Below are 16,499 nucleotides of genomic sequence, written 5' to 3'. Positions count from 1 at the left end.
GGAGACATACCTCACTGGACTATATGAAGAGAGACATGACTGAGTTTTCAGATTATGTGTCCCAGGCAGGTATGTACCTAGCCCTACACAACATTCTGCCTTCACCAAAGATGATGCCTCAATACAAACAAAAAATTATTGGCTTCAATAATTGGCTTATCTTCTGGTGTCAGTCCAGGGGGATCCAGTATCAGTCAACCTGGGATGAAATGGTCAACATACCACACTGCTTTGCCAGAGGTGGTTGTCACCTGTCACCTCTTGGCTTTCAGTTACTAGCAAAGATACTTGCCTCCCCATAGTGCCTTTTTAGGCAATGTCATAAGAACAAAATTCCCCAATATTAAAATATCCTCTAGAGACAAACTTAAGGTTATGCTGCTTAATGCTAGGGGTCCAAATCAGAAACTGCACTCACTGGAAGCACTCCTTATTCTGGAAGATGCTGATGCTGATGTCTGTGCAGTCAGAGACATGGTTCAAGGCTGCAGAGAGTACTCTGGCCATGCAAGGCTATAATGCCTTCCGGACATTCAGACTGCAAAATGAACATGAAAGCACCAAAGGAGGTGGTGTATCCATCTTCATTAAAGACGAATGCACCTCAAGACTGGTTAAACAGTATGATTTCCTAGAGTTACTCCAACTTACTATAGGAAAGACCCCCTCCACGTCATTAGCTATAGGTCCCCTACCATGAACCATGAAAACCCCACCACCTTCCTGGACCTACTTGAGTCATTCACAATACAGCCAAACATGCTGGTCATGGGTAACTTTAACTATCCTTCCATTGACTGGGAAATATATGAGCACAAACATGCTCACCATAAGATTCCTGGACTTTGTTAGCACAAGTGCTCTAATGTCATTGACCTAGTGCTTACCAACATGGAAGATCACTGCACAAGCCTGTGTGTGGGACCCTCCCTGGTAAAGTCCAGTCATAAATCAGTCTCGTTTGAAGTAACAGTTGTACCTGACCCCCCACCCCAAGCAAAACAGTTGAAAAATTGCTCCAAAGCAAACTATACCCTCCTAAGTGATAGCATAAATAGTTTCATACTCAGTCACCACTGACAGCAATAACTGCCATACAGAAGTGTACAAGAATGTCCTGTATAAAGCACCTATACAGATGTATAGACTCTGTTGTCCCAGAATGAATCAAAACAAGGTCCTCATGAAAAAACAAGCCACACTGGTGAGCATCTAGTATAAATAAGTTATACAACAAGAGAAAAAATACTGCTGTCAAACAACAAGAGGGAACAGTCTCGGCAGGGGAGGAACACCCTCCACAGCCTGAAAAAGCAAATTAGATCTCTTGTAAAGTCCTCTAAAACTAATTGCAAAACAAAATTAGCATCCCTAGCTAAGGATATTCACAAGACATTCTTTAGCCAAGTCCGAAATCTAAAAGGAACGCCTAGCTTTGTGCCGAATTAGTGGACAGTACTACTCATACTGAACCTGAGGACATCACAAACCTGCTAGCAGACAGGTTTGGTGAAAACTTCATCCCCCTGTCCCCACCAAGCATACCTGTCACCAGTGCTCTACCTAGTGTCTCTAAGGAGAAGGTTCTAACCGCACTTTCCAGTGCCAAAAACACAGCCTCTGTGGAACCAGATAACATCCCAGGCTCTTTACTTAAAGGTATAAAGTGGGAGTTAGTGGAACCACTGGGCAGTCTCTTTAACCACAATCTAAGTACGGTCTTCATTCCAGCTGAGTGAAAAACAGCAACCATAATCCCCTTGCATAAAGGGGGGTCCTTAAACCGACCCGGGGAACTATAGACCCATAAGCTTAACCAGCCTTATCTGTAAGGTCATGGAGAGAATCATCATGGACCTTAACAAGGATATAGGTGACATTCAAACTCTTGACCCAACCCAGATTGGCTTTGTTAAGGGCAGCTCATACCTGTTAAACCTGGTGGACTTCTTTGAGAATGTCACCAATGCCCTGGATGAAGGCAAAACAGTATATGCTGCCTACCTAGATTTAACCAAGGCCTTTGACACAATCCCCCACATAGGCATCATTGATTAACTCACCCAGCTGGGAATTAACCTGTAGGTCATTAGATGGTTTGCTACCCGACAGAACGCGTACAGTCAAAGTTGGGGATTCCACATCTACCAGCAGACCTATTACCAGTGGTGTTCCACATGGATCTGTGCTAAGCCCTCTATTGTTTGGAATGTATTTCTCAGAAATCCAGGTGAAAATAGATGGCCTGTGGCTTGCAGAGTTTGCTGATGACTGCAAACTGGCTGTAATCTTTGAATCCCCTAACAATGTCAATATACTAAAAAATGGGCTTGCACTGATAAATGATTGGTGCAAAATACACAGATTTGATGCATTTTTTCCATTAAGTTTATCATCTCCTTCGGCAAAGGAGAAGCGCCTTCAAATTATAATATTAATACCCCCTAAGTTCAAACCCAGTGGTGAGAGGTCTGTGAATGCAGGTTGATAGCAACCTTAACTTTGATCATCATGTGTCCACAGTGGTAACAAAGGCCTTCTACATTGGAATCTCCTAAGTAAAGGCATAGCATCCAAAGCTAAGGAGGTTATAACTCCCCTGTACTTGTCCCTCATCAGACCAATAATAAAGTACAGTGCTCCCTTGTCTATGTACTTCACCAGACACCTGCAGCAGCTGGAGAGACCTCAGAGGTTTCTCACCAAGAAAATTCAGTGCCTTCAACACATGACCTACATGGACAGACTGAAGGCCCTGTCACTGTACTGAGTATTGTATAGACTGCTTGGAGGTGACTTGTACCTGGGCCTACTGAGCAGTCTCAGACCCTGCCTTAATGGAAATACTGCATGTCTGCAAATCAAATGGGACAAGATTCACTCTCTCTAGGGACCTTAACCTAGCCTGTGACATTAACAGAACATGCTGGAGAGACAGATGTCTCCCAGAGGTTGCCACTCTTGTGGGAAAAACTCCCAAGTCACATTAATAGAGCTTCTCAACGACCTTATTTAAGTTCAACTTGGACAACTAGATGGGAAACCATAAACTTACCCTAGGGGGTATCACGTATGCCCCTATTGAACAGGGGTAGCCAGTGCTGACCTTAGATTCGCTTTGCAAATATAGACTATATATCTTGATCTGTTAAGGGAACAAGGGTATATCATGGAGGGTATATTATGGCAAGGCCTGTAAAGGCCGTAGGGCCAGTAGCCTAATAACCTCCTATGGTCCTATACTAAAGAAGCACAGACACACTGCAGCCACTAAAACACACCGTGTTTAATTCAAAATACAAAGATAAGCACTTTCACCTTAGTTCCTCACCAAGATTTAATCAGATAAATTAAAACTATAAACTGTTCATTTTTAAAATCAAATTAAAAAGTCCCATGACTGTTTAGCTCTTTAATGTTTAAAGATACAATGTATTCCAAAGGGATTTTTAAACCAACACAGCTACTGCTGTCTTTGCAACATGGTATAAACCTTTACTATATTATAAACTAATAAAATAAACATTTTCACAAGATCAATAAAAATATGAAATAAAGGCAGTATAAATGAAAGGGTCCTGGTCAAAAGTACATTTCATCAAAATTTTCATGATCAAACTCACTTTCACGAAAGTGCATTTTGTTGAAAATGTACTTTCGCTGAAAGGTGACTAAGCAAACAGTTTGCATGTAGATTTAGTTGTACATCAACTGCACTGTTGATTGTACAATTAAGCAAACTGTTGTTTAGATCGCAGTAGAGCGGGGATAGGGGAATATTCCCTTTTCCCCACTGTATTGCGATCTTGGAGTGAGAATATTGAAGTATGGGGTGTGGGGGGGCTCAGCCGCCCACATGGAGGGTGCAGGGGGGCTTGCCCCCCCCTGCATAAACATGAGTACTGTTTTATTTTTTTTTTATTTTTTTTGGCTTTTTTTTTTTTGTGAATGTGCTTTTTCGATAAAATGCACTTTCGCAGAAGTGAGTTCGATCTTGTACATTTCGATGAAATGTACTTTCGATGGAGCGACATAGATCCAAATAAAAATAGAAAAAAAATAAAAGGTTTAGCAGTGTTAAGCTTTCAGTTTCAACAGACAAGCAATGGATAATAAGTCCTGGGGGTGTGGCTAGCTTTCAAGCGCAATTGCCATACAAGTTCATTCTTTAATAGCAACCCCCATGCTCCCCCTCCCCTGGGATTAGTGCACACTTGTTACAAAATGACAAATTTAAAATTATGCTCAGTACAGTCGACGTTTAGAAAGTGCATTGGTTTTTAATAGAATATAAGTGCTCATAAACCCTTTCTTTTAACATGTGCTCAATATTTTCCCTATGTAGAATGCTGGACAGACTTGACAAAGCACAATAAACCACCCCTTTAGAAATTCAATTATATTTACCTTTAATCCTATGCAGTTTACCTGTAATGTAAAATCGGTCTGAACCCAAAACATCTTTACTAAAATAATAGCTCTCAACTTTAAACTTCCCATTCCCCCTCTCTTTGTTTTTAAGCTTGGTAGTGGATTTAGATTTAAATGGGTTTTTAAAACAAAGACATTCCCTTATATTTAAAAGGGGTACATCGCCAAAATTTTGTACTAGATCAAAACCGTCATACAAGATGGACCAATTCTTATTCATAGTCCACCTAATGACATCACAATCCAAAGAAAATACTATAGTAAAACTGCATTTATAACCAGATTTGGCCTTTTTCCTTAACAACAAAGAAAAACTCCCCTCAGTGTTCACAGGCATTGTTGGTGACCCTCATTTGAAAAAATTGATGTAAAAAACATGGTTTCCTTTTATAAATAACCTCATTCATCTAACTATCAATAGAGGTCTCAGGGTAGCCCCTCCTTATAAACATACTCCTTAGGATATTACATTCATCCAAAAAAAATCACCAAAAAGAGTGGTCATACATGCCGCACAAACACATTTCCCTTTAACTACTGCTTTCTTTTGGCTAATGGGATGTGAACTGGAAAAATGTAAAAAGGGAGTAGGTTGGTTTCCGAAATATCTTGGATACAATCCTTTTATTAAACCTGTCTTTTGTTAACCTTACATCTAGATATAAAATACTGTCCTCACCAATATTGTGGGTGAACTGCAAAAAAATCAGTGGTGCCATTAATGTATTCCAAAAATAAGGGAATTTTCTCAACTTCATCTTTCCAAATGATAACTATATCAAGGTACCTCGTACAGAGGTACCATGACTCCTTAAAGGGACTAGTAAGTAGAAATTTGGTTTCCTATTCAACCATCACCAAATTAGCATAACGGGACCCACAGGCCGTCCGTATAGCCACACCTTTCTGCCGAAGAAATATTGATACTCAGAAAATTGTTTTGTAGAACTAAATCCTGCAAATCTGTGTACAAGTTAATATAGTTCTGAAGCAGATCTGTATTATAAAGACACTCCGTAAACTACGGTATATCTATACTGTGTGGAATCGCTGTGAATAAGTCCTTTAAGTCAACTGTCAGGAAAACCAAGGCATCGTCATACACTAAATTATTACATTTCCTGAGAAAGTACTTACAAAGATGGTTAATACTCTGAACTAGCTCCTTCAAATGCTAATCCAAATACTTTGCCAATGGGGAGGTGATTGAACACCTGGCGTCTACTATAGGGTGCATAGGTGGATAGATAAGATGCTTGTGTATCTTCAGTATCTCAAAGATTGTAGGTATTAAGGGTTCTTAATCTGCAAATTGATTTCATTAAGGTTAGTCTGGTCCTGCATAAACATATCATATAAGGTTGAATCACTCTTACCATAGTCAACATTCAACTAGGTTTTGAAATCTGAGAATGTGTCATCAAATAGAATACCATACATTTTCTGTGTATTGTAGGTTATCCAGAAGAACCACCCCACCCCTTTGTTGGGTTTCATTACCCAAATACCAGAGGTTCTTTAACCACAGATTAAGTACAACTCTTCTTTAAACAAGTTTGAACAACAAGGATCCAAATTGCTCACTAAATTAAATCTAAAGTCCCACTCGTACATCTTTTCAAACAAATTCTACATTGGGTGGTAGGGAGGTTACAACCACATGGCAATTTCACATCATATTCCCTTGGCTTACTGTTGCCAAACAAAAGACAAATTGCTTCCTTGTATGACAAACTAAGGAAAAAAACATCTGTGGTAGTGGGAATGAAAGGAAGGCAAGTCAGCAGTACTATCCAAAATGTATTTACAAAACTTTGAGCGCTTTTGTTCCTAAGTGTTGGAACTTCATCAGAACTAAAAGCAACAATTGCAAACCAGATTATATAACACCAAGCATATCACAAGTCCAAAGTCCCCAATCAAAATAAAAAAAAATTAAAAATAGTATAATGCTTTAATCTTAAAAGAGAATTAATGGAGCAGGAAAGTATTGCTGGATTATCTTCCTTTCATTCCCACTACCACAGGTGTGTTTTTCTTGGTTTGTCTTCACCATTTGATTCTTGGTTTGTTTCCTTGCATAAGTCTTCAAGTCCAGTAAGATATTAATAATAGTAGCCCTTTTCCAGTGACAAAGGAAAGCCCCTTAGATAAAATATTAGCACGTTTTTGTTGCACAACAGAAGAACTGTAATTAAAAAATTAAAGTCACCTACTTGGTCAGTCACAATGGAACAAGTTATCTCATCTCTAAAGTTTTGTGTCTTGAATTAATGCTTCCAGCCTTTCCTGTTTGTTGTGTTCACCCATTGTGCCCTTGGAAGCTGAGGTGGGTAACTGCAGCCTGATCATGGACCCCGTTGTTGTTGCTGGTTCTACATCAGCCACTCCAAGCATTCAGGGAGTGGAACATTAAAAGGGGAATCCCATAAACCCTGTTGACCTTGGTATTGATTAACCCCATATGTACCTTGGGTGATCTTGCTTGATTATTACTGCGATTCATCATATTACCCCACTCTTGTGGTAGTGGTGATGGGGGTAGGCTTTGTTATTAATATAATCCAGCCTATCCCTTTCGAGTTTCCCATTTTTCCTCTTTAATCCTCTCAATTTGAACATCCATGGAATGATAAATATGTGAATGTTGAAGCTTGTGGTGATCGTAATTCATGTGTTCAATAATAGTTTTATCAAGAACACTAATGTCAGAAGTTCATCAATTACTCTTGCATTATGTTTCATGAGGAGCTCCATGAATTCACAAGTGTGCTTATCAAACAGTAGTAATAAATCATTGTGTAAGGCTAAGTTAGTGACTAAACCAGCAGGGTATTTCCTTACTCTTAGCTTTTTCAGGACTCTATTTGTCCTAATAGATTCAAGTAGATAGCTGTCTAGTTGCAGTTTACGGACTTTAATGAGTTTATATTCAAAGACATCCAAATTATCATTTACCATACTTGGTATAACTGGAGCATTGTTCACATTAAAATCTAATTTTTTTCTGAGGCCATTCATTCGATTTAGGAACCGTATACAGACCATTGTTCAGAAAATTTGAAATGCTACTGTCTCTAGGTAAGGCACCATTACTTGCAGTATCTCCAGTGCTGCTCTAGATCTTCCTGCATTAAAAATAATTGGGTAAACCTCAATTGGGACTCTCCTAAGTATTCTCCCAGTTCGCTGGTAATTACACTGAGCCCACCTTTTGAAATGGTTGCTGAACAAGGACTGTTAAGATTCCCCACTGACCAATGAATCTCTTGTAGGTCTAAGTCAGGGAACAGTGGTTGTGAGTTCAGTGGGCCATCCGCAGCTATGCCATGGATTTTAGTTGTCTGTTGTTTTGTCCAAAGACTATGAACTGCACAATACTGAAGCACAGACACACTACAGCCACCAAAACACACCACGTTTAATTCAAAATACAAAGATAAGCGCTTTTGTCTTAGTTCCTCGCCAAGGCTTGATCAGATAAATGAAACCTACAAACTCTCCATTGTTTTAAATCAAATTAAAAAGTCACATGACAGTTTGGCGCCTTAATGTTTAAAGATGCAATGCATCTCAAAAGGATTTTAAACCAGCACAGCTACTGCTGTCATTTCAGCTCTCCTCGTTTTTAAGCTTGGTAGTGGATTCAAATATATATATATTTTTTAAACCAATGCACTTTGTAAACATCTTATTGATTGTCCAGAGTAGAATTTGAAATTTGTCATTTTGGAACAAGTATGTATTAATTCCAAGGACTCAAAGTATTATCTATTGCTTGTCTGTTGAAATAACAGCAGTAGCTGTACTGGTTTAAAAATCCCTTTAGGATACATTGGCACCTTTAATGTTTACAGATATGAACCATCATGTGACTTTTTTTTAATTTGATTTTTAAAATGGACAGTTTGTAGGTTTCATTTATCTGATGAAGTATTGGTGAGGAGCTAAGATAAAAGAATTTATCTTTGTATTTTGAATTAAATGCAGTGTGTCTTAGTGGCTGCAGTGCGTCTGTTTCAGTATTGTGCAGTTCATAGTCTTTGGGTTTTATTATGGTTCTATAAGTTGTTATATTTAGTTAACAGTCTGATAAAAAGTCTACATACCCCATTTCTACAGGTTTGGGGCAACTATCCCATAGTTACCTGCCATGTACTTCCGCTAATTTCTAATCCATGCATCTGTTTTTCAGACTCACTATTTAAGATACAAAACCTGTTATAATCTGATCTTGAATAAAGTATATTTCCTAAGGTTCAGAAATGGACTGTCTGGATTTTTTCAGGAAATAAAACTAATGAAGGTAAAATAAACTCTATATCTGTAAACTATGTACAAACACATGAATTGGTACAGCAATACCCATATTTATGGGGATATAATACAATGAAGTACTTGGGAATATGGATTAAAAAGGATTCTATTATGGCAGCTAAAGATTTGTGGGAAGAAACTAAACAAAAGATAATACAAAAACTGAGAAACTGGAAGCTCTTGCATATGGATATTGTTGGCAAAATGCACACAGTAAAAATATTTTTAGTCTCTTTAGTTTTATACACAGGTCAGGTATATTTTTATCACCCAGAGGAGAAGTTGTGGATAGTAATTAATAAAGAGTTGAAGGATTTTATTTGGAAGACAAAAAGGGCAAGTGTCAAGTGGGTTAAGTTGATCCTTCCAATAGAACAAGGAGGTTTAGAATTGGTTGATTTGAAGGGATATTTTAGAGCAACACAGTTAAGCCTCTTATGCATAACACAAGCAGAAAGTTAGTTTAAAGTAGAAAGGGATGATGTTGAAGCAGGAGGGTAATTCAAGAAATAAGAAAAGAATGGGATTTTGGACTCAGATCCTTAAGAACAGTTGTACAGAATATTACATTGATTAAAGTAACAAAGTATACTAAGAACTAAGCCAGCACTGAAAATGAGACTGCTGATAGGGATGGTTGCAATTAGGGGCACAAAGAATAGGCAATAGAAGTTGGAATTTACTGTAGGAAGCCGAAAGTGGTAGAGTGAACACCTACGCAAGGGATCTCAGTCATATTGAAGAGATAGGTCTGTATTAGAGAATGCCTGTTCTGTGGAACTATTTCCCACGCTACACAATCTGAAGTACTTTAACTCTGTTAAAATTTAATTTGGACAAATGGATGGGAAACCCCAAATTCCCCCTAGTTAACACCTATGTCAGTCATGGATAGGACCAACAAGGAAATGTCCCAACATGTCCCCATTCTGCTTGCTTCTGTGGTATTTGTACACAAAATGTAAAAGATAAAAATTACCCTGGAAATGTAAAGCTAGACTTCTGAATATCTCACAGATCAATAGCCTAGTAAATACCTATAAACCTACACACACACATGCGTCTAATGGGGTTACCCTTAGTACGTCGACAGCCCACTACATTGATTTCCACTTCACTGATACGGCAGAACATCGACAAATAAAGAGCCAAAGTTTCCCACATGGTAAGTTACCATTTGGCCATCCACCTGAACTTTGCCCCGTACCCCCACGGTAGTGCATTCTCGGAGTTGGAATATTAAGTTAGGGGGGTGTGGGGGCAGTTGTCGATGTTCTGCCGCATCGGTGAAGTGGAATTCGATGTAATGGGCTGTCGACGTACTAAAGGTAACCCGCGTCTAATGATATTAATCTAAACTGCTTAAAGTTGACATGAAAATAGTTGACAGTGTAAACCGAAAAGGTCAAACAACATTTTTGCAGGGGCAGTACCCCCCACACTCCTTGCTAATTAAATATGCCAACCTCAAGGTCACATTACAATGGGGAAAGGGCACACCCATGTCTAAGGGAAAGAAAAATGTCAACGAGTGACCAGTAGTCAAGCTTCTTGAGGGACACTAGTTCATATGTTTGACCACAACGAGTGACAGCAGTCAAGCTTCTTGAAGACCACTAGTTCATAAGTTTAACAATCAAACTTATGAACATAAATGAGCTATTCAGAGTGATATCTGAGTTTGATTTCATTTGATATCATTCCCTGCAACATGGTTTTTAGTAGTAAAGTTTAGGAATAATACGTTCATGACTGAATTCACTCTTAAGTATGTAATGATATTGTGATTTTAATTGCAGATGATGTCATGAGTGTGAAGTAGAAAAGATCCTAAGTTTGTCAATATGATATCTAAGACATTGTTACCCTTGGTTGGCTTTCATACTATTTCTTCCAAACATGATGTGTGTGCATGTGTTTGTGCTGCTGAGACTTCTGCCTTATGAACTTTAAGGCATACATTTTCATTGTGTTGTTGTTGTTTACAGGAGGGGGGCACATTGGAGGGGGCCATGCACGTTGAGATGTTGCAGCTATACTGGGGAGTACATGATAAGCAGGCTATGGATGTTCACACACTCAGTGGGAAACCACAAATTTAGTGAAGATGATGGACTGCTTGATTAGGTGACTCAACATTTGGTAGCATATCCTGGGATTCAGAAAGATTTAATGCTTGCAGTAACTACCTACTGCAGGTTGGTCAACTACCTCACTGGTAAGAAAATTCAGTTTAGAGACACTACTTCCACAAATGACAAAGACCTCATTGTAGTCTCATGTGCCTCTCTCTGAATCACACTTTAGCAAACATTAGTAGTGTTTGACATGATAGTGGTAGTGTTCGCTCTCCTGCAACCCATGTATGTTATTAGCAAAGACAACCTTCTATTGACACATGCGTACACACACACCCATCAGACACCAAGACAAACACACGTACACAGATTCACACAAACCCTCCCTCAGCCAATCAGTCACGGAAGTATTCAGTCATTCACCCCAACCCCCCCCCCCCAAGTCAATCCTAGTCATGGCAACACTCAGTCAGACACATACATTCATGCAAGTTCATTTATGCCCCTACAGACATGCACATACAAGTATGTACTTATACACATAGTAATAAAACCCCAAACCCCCATACTGAAGTTATCTGCACTGCAAGTACTCCCATGGGAATGAATGAGTGACTGCTGTGAAGAAGTGTAGCTAGGGTGGGATGAAGGGGACAGCTTTCCTGGATGCAAGGTGTTAAGGGGCAGGACTGGGAGATAGATACATACATTGGTATTGCAGTGCTAGTTTTCATTCCATAGGCATATTTCTGAATGTCATTACAGAAATGAATGCCAGTAATGGTTTTAGTCAGGACACAGGGTTAAAGCCCTTCAGTCAGTGCTTTGTGTGTGCTGTAAGTTGTAGCATGTCTCATGCTGTAGCTTGCTACAGTTGGCAGTTGTTAAAAGTTGAAGGAAATATTTTTTTCCGGTGCTCAGTAGGACTTTCTTTCTTCCTCAACTTAGATTTGAGGAATACCAGACTGAGTAGTGGCACCAGCCACTAGACGAGCCAGCTAGAGGTAATGGCACTGGGCACTAGATAAGCCAGACAGAGCTCTGCCACTGTGGTTTTATGGCTGAGAATTTCTCTTCTAACAAAAATATGTAAATGTGATTCTTTGAATCACTCGGCTGTGTAAATTTGGAGCCACTGACATTTCTGGGAAGAGAATACATGACTAATTAGCTTTAGCCACTCCCCTGGACTGCTGCATTATCAAGCAGCTCTGCTTGTGAGACCACCCTCTATGCTGAGGCCCCACAAGGAGAAAACCTCAGTGGCAGATCAGTCTAAGAATCTGAAAGATTTGCTGCAAGGGTGGAAATGGCTATGTTAAGGCTCCCCTCCTCACAGTAAGCCTGCCTGAATCGCAGCCATAGTCAATGTATGGGCAAGCTGATGATGATATACTCACTCAGTGTCTGAACTGTGTTAGAGCAGTAAGTGTGCCATAAGGCATATGATGGGCTCCTATAATACATTTAGTACAAAGTGATACTTAACTGTATGAGCATTTTCTAGACCCAGTACATTTTCCTGACCTCTGACTTTTAGGTGTTCTCCTCTGAATACAGAGAAGCTGCCACCTGTCTCATCAGATCTGCAACCATTGAAATTGGATGCTGAAGCTTAAAACCAGATTTCTGTAATGGTATGATATTAATATCTTCCAAGGAAATCCTTCTAGATCACCAGTTTTATTGCAAGTAATTCTGACATTTAGCAAAGCAATGTTCACCTGTATTTTTGTTTTTGTCAGTATACCTGAATTTCATGAAGCTGGGTTTTTTTAACTTCCCCTTAACCAAGAATGTAAGACATCGCTGTTATTGTAATTAAGCAGATGTGAAGGGTGAAGATCCCCAAATGGAGTTTGCAAAGTGGGGTTGCATTCTCTATACAAGTTACTCTTTTCTCATTTTAATTTTGAGCTTATTGCAGATTTTTTTTATCTCTTTGAGCAAACTGCATATGATCAAATCTACTACTTTCAATGTAACATGTAATAACTTTACTGTAACTGAATTGGCAGTAGTAGTTGTATTTAATTTAGAGAAATCTATTTGCATAGAACCAGAATTCCATTTCTCAAACACTCCATATAACTGGAAAGCTTAAAACATTGTGTAACTTAACCCCACCACCACCAGCATCTACCACACTCAGTTTTATATATTACTTTACCCACTGTTAGCAAGGAAACTGCATACTTGCCACATGAACATTGATTATAATTTATATTTATTTAAATGAAATACCACTGATGAGTTATGATACCATTATATTTACCTTAGCTCATTAATGGATATAACATCACATAGGAGTTGCAAGTAAGAATGAGGTATGCCTATCCTCTGTGAGGGATACAGAAACCTGTCTTTAAGCAATACTCCTCCATCTAAAAAAGAGGAACAGATACAAAGTGTAGAACAACCTGTAATTCCCTGGTACATCTCCACTCTGCTGATGATTTTCAGTAGAATGTCCAGATCTAATACTTCCAAATTAATGTTTTTTACTGCATCAGTCTTTAATTATAGGCTGCTTAGGATCAGCACAGGGCAAATACAGTTTCAAAACGGAGGAGTTCTTTAAGAGCAATGTTTCAACAACTTGCAAACAGACCCAGAATACTGTTGACTTACAGTTTGGTTTATTTGATGTCCTTCTAATCTGGAGAGTATCAGAACTTGTGCTGCAGTGTGGTTTGGACTAATACTTTAACTAACAAGTATGAGTTTTCACTTCATTTTTAGTCCTCCTATTTTAACCGCGATGACGTGGCCCTGGAAAAGTTTCACGAGTTCTTCAAGGAGCTGTCCCATGAGAAGCAGGAGCAGTCGGAGCGATTCCTTAAATTCCAGAATCGCCGTGGTGGGAAGATTTTGCTCCAGGATATCAGGGTAGGCAAACCTTTATTTGCAGCTTACAACCTACCCATGTAGTTTTAAAAAACATATATTTAGCATAACTGATACATAAAGTGCATCAAATTGATTTAGGCACTATAGTAGTAATACATTTTATGACAACTTGTATTATGGAATTATCAGTTTAACAATCTTGTGTGTGTAATTAAGAATAAACTTTGAATAGGTGTTTTGATCAGAGCTTGTAAAGTTAGCTCAAGAATGAAATCTTACATTAGAGACGAGCAAATTATATTGTACTTTGTTGCTTTGTGTACCAGACAATCTACAATTGATATAGATAGGACTGTGAAGAACATCACCTGTTAACACTGGCACATTTAGGTAATATGTTGCACTATAGTGTAGATAACATAGGAATTACTAGTGAGTGATAAGGTTTATCCCCAAGGAAAAAAGTGAAGGGAATAAATATCACTAGGGTTGGTAGAGCCTTAATTACACACGTTCTAGTATGACTGAAGCATTTTATTCAAAAATGTTTATTTTGTTTTAAGTAAATCCTTGTGCAATAGAACTTGTTTAAAGATGCATTTCACTGTGGTTAGCAAAGAAATATTGATAGGGACATGCACACTTTTGGTGGCATTATACTGTTAGTCATGTATTGGAGGAATGCTATTAGACAAAGAGGGAACTTTGGTGGCAACTTTTCCTTAATACCTCTGCACCACTAGGGCTAAAACATGTCTTTTAAACTTGGATCGTATTACAGGTGGTGTTTTGTAATTTCTAGAATTTTTAGATTTTCAAATATTCATTAGGTTTATTCGATTTAATTTATAGCACTCTGATTTTATAAGGCAAGTGCTTGTGTAATTAACATCTAGATTTAATTCTCAATATGGTTGGTCCACTGCAATCATTTGTTGAATTAATATAAGTATCTAAGTGGTTCTATGATGTAATTTTATTCTGAAGTCGTCCCACAATGATTTGGGACAAAAGCTCTTAAATTATTATTTTAATCTTGACCTGGCTGGCACTTTTCTTGGATTGTCATACAGTGTCACTACCAGTTTGTATTTTCAGTGATGTGCTCGGTTTGCTAGTTACAAGAATGCAGTTTATGACATATTTTACTTTGTCATACAGAAGTTCCTGGGTTATCTGCAGACTTTACTTTAGTTCATGACCCTGCAGTGACCATAGGGAGAGGTATGAGATAAATAAATGAAGTTTAAAGTTGGGGGGAGTATTTTCATAGTATATATTTCTAAATCAGCTGTGGTTCTGACACTGAAATGATATCAAGATAGTGAGTTGTTTTGACAGTTTGACATAGTTTGTATCATGGCAGAAAATTTGCTGTCAGTGTCATTTGGGTTTCATTTTAAGAATGGTGCTGTTAACTTGGTGATGATTTCTTTACAAATAGTTATGTCTTAGTTTATTAAAATGAAGAAGCATTAGACTTGGCCAGTTACATTTCGTGACTTAAGGAGAATTATCATGGGCAGCCTGTGATAGAAATTAGAAAACTAACATTTTATTTCCTGGCTTCTGACAGGTTAAAACAGTAAAAATAAGGCCGCCATATAAGATAAGCAGGAGCAGGAAAGCTGCTATAAATGCTGTAATACCCTCCTGGGTGGACAGTAAGGAAATGTCTTGGACATTCCAGGACCAAAATGGCTACTCACCATCCTGAAGAAAGGGATAAACTTTGCAGCATTTGTAAATTGTCTGGTCACTCTTTTGGGTATTAAAGGTTACAGCAAATGTATAAGCTGTCATGATTGTGATATCATTTTGTTGCGGCTATAATGATAGCAGACAGCTACAAATATACATTGTTTTTACAGCATCACATTGCACAAATCGCAGCAACTTTTGTAAGAAGTACTTTTAATCATACAAAGCTCATCAGTTAGTCAGTAAAACATGTATTAGTATACTAACACATTTCACAGGCATTAGTTATTTCTAGACTAGTAAGTCGCTACACAAAATACTGAAAGTAATTAATGCATTGCATGCACACTTCATGCCATACTACTGATATAACCTGTTATGCTGTCTGATATGGTAGATACTTGTAAAGGATTATGCTGTTCAGACAACAGACTCAAGTTGTCTAGGTTTTTCACATTTCCATCAAGAATTCATATTGTATACTAGTCACGCAGTAAGATGCCATTAAAGCATTATATACTAGTATTAGTCCAGTGATGGTCAGAACAATGCGAGTGGTCATGTCACAAACACGAAAGTAGTTGCTACCCCACTTTTAAAAGGTGGACTTTCACAAAAGGCTGTTTCTGCTTTTTCACTGCATTAACACAGTGTTATCTACACCCACAAAAACAAATAAATAATAAATCAATAAGTTACAGTAAATGTCTGCATATTATAATAAAGAAAGCTGAGCAGAGCAGATGTGACTCTTTTCAAGGTTGATAAGATACCATCTGATTAAGTAACTAAAAGTCACACAACATGGAAGGAAAAACTGATAGAATCAAACCCAGGTTGGTAGGATTTTAGTTATTTTCACTTAACCAAGTAGGTGACCTTGATGGGGGTAGGAAAACTTAAAGCCAAGAACCAGGCCAAGCAGAAGTAACACAATATTAGTGTGAAAGTAAGAGGCAATATAAGAGGAAAAGAGAGTAAATAGTGACATATAATGCATTGTAAATATACACAAAACACACTGAAAATCATTCAGAATAAATGCATTGTTGCAACAAAATAAAAAAAAGCGATTTCAATTGTATTAAAGTATAAACAGCCAAAATACTGAGCGTTATATAG

The 16,499-nt window shown here is 38.2% G+C and overlaps 1 pseudogene; it reads left to right on the top strand.

Moving 5' to 3' along the window:
• The window catches only part of LOC122811498, a 42,155-nt pseudogene that overhangs the window by 10,999 nt on the left and 14,657 nt on the right, over positions 1–16,499 (top strand).

Source organism: Protopterus annectens, chromosome 9.part0 (genome assembly GCF_019279795.1).
Source record: "Protopterus annectens isolate FY-2018-M chromosome 9.part0, PAN1.0, whole genome shotgun sequence".
Lineage (NCBI taxonomy): Eukaryota > Metazoa > Chordata > Ceratodontiformes > Protopteridae > Protopterus > Protopterus annectens.
The sequence above is the reverse complement of the archived record's forward strand: the minus strand, read 5'-3'. Positions and strand labels throughout refer to the sequence as shown.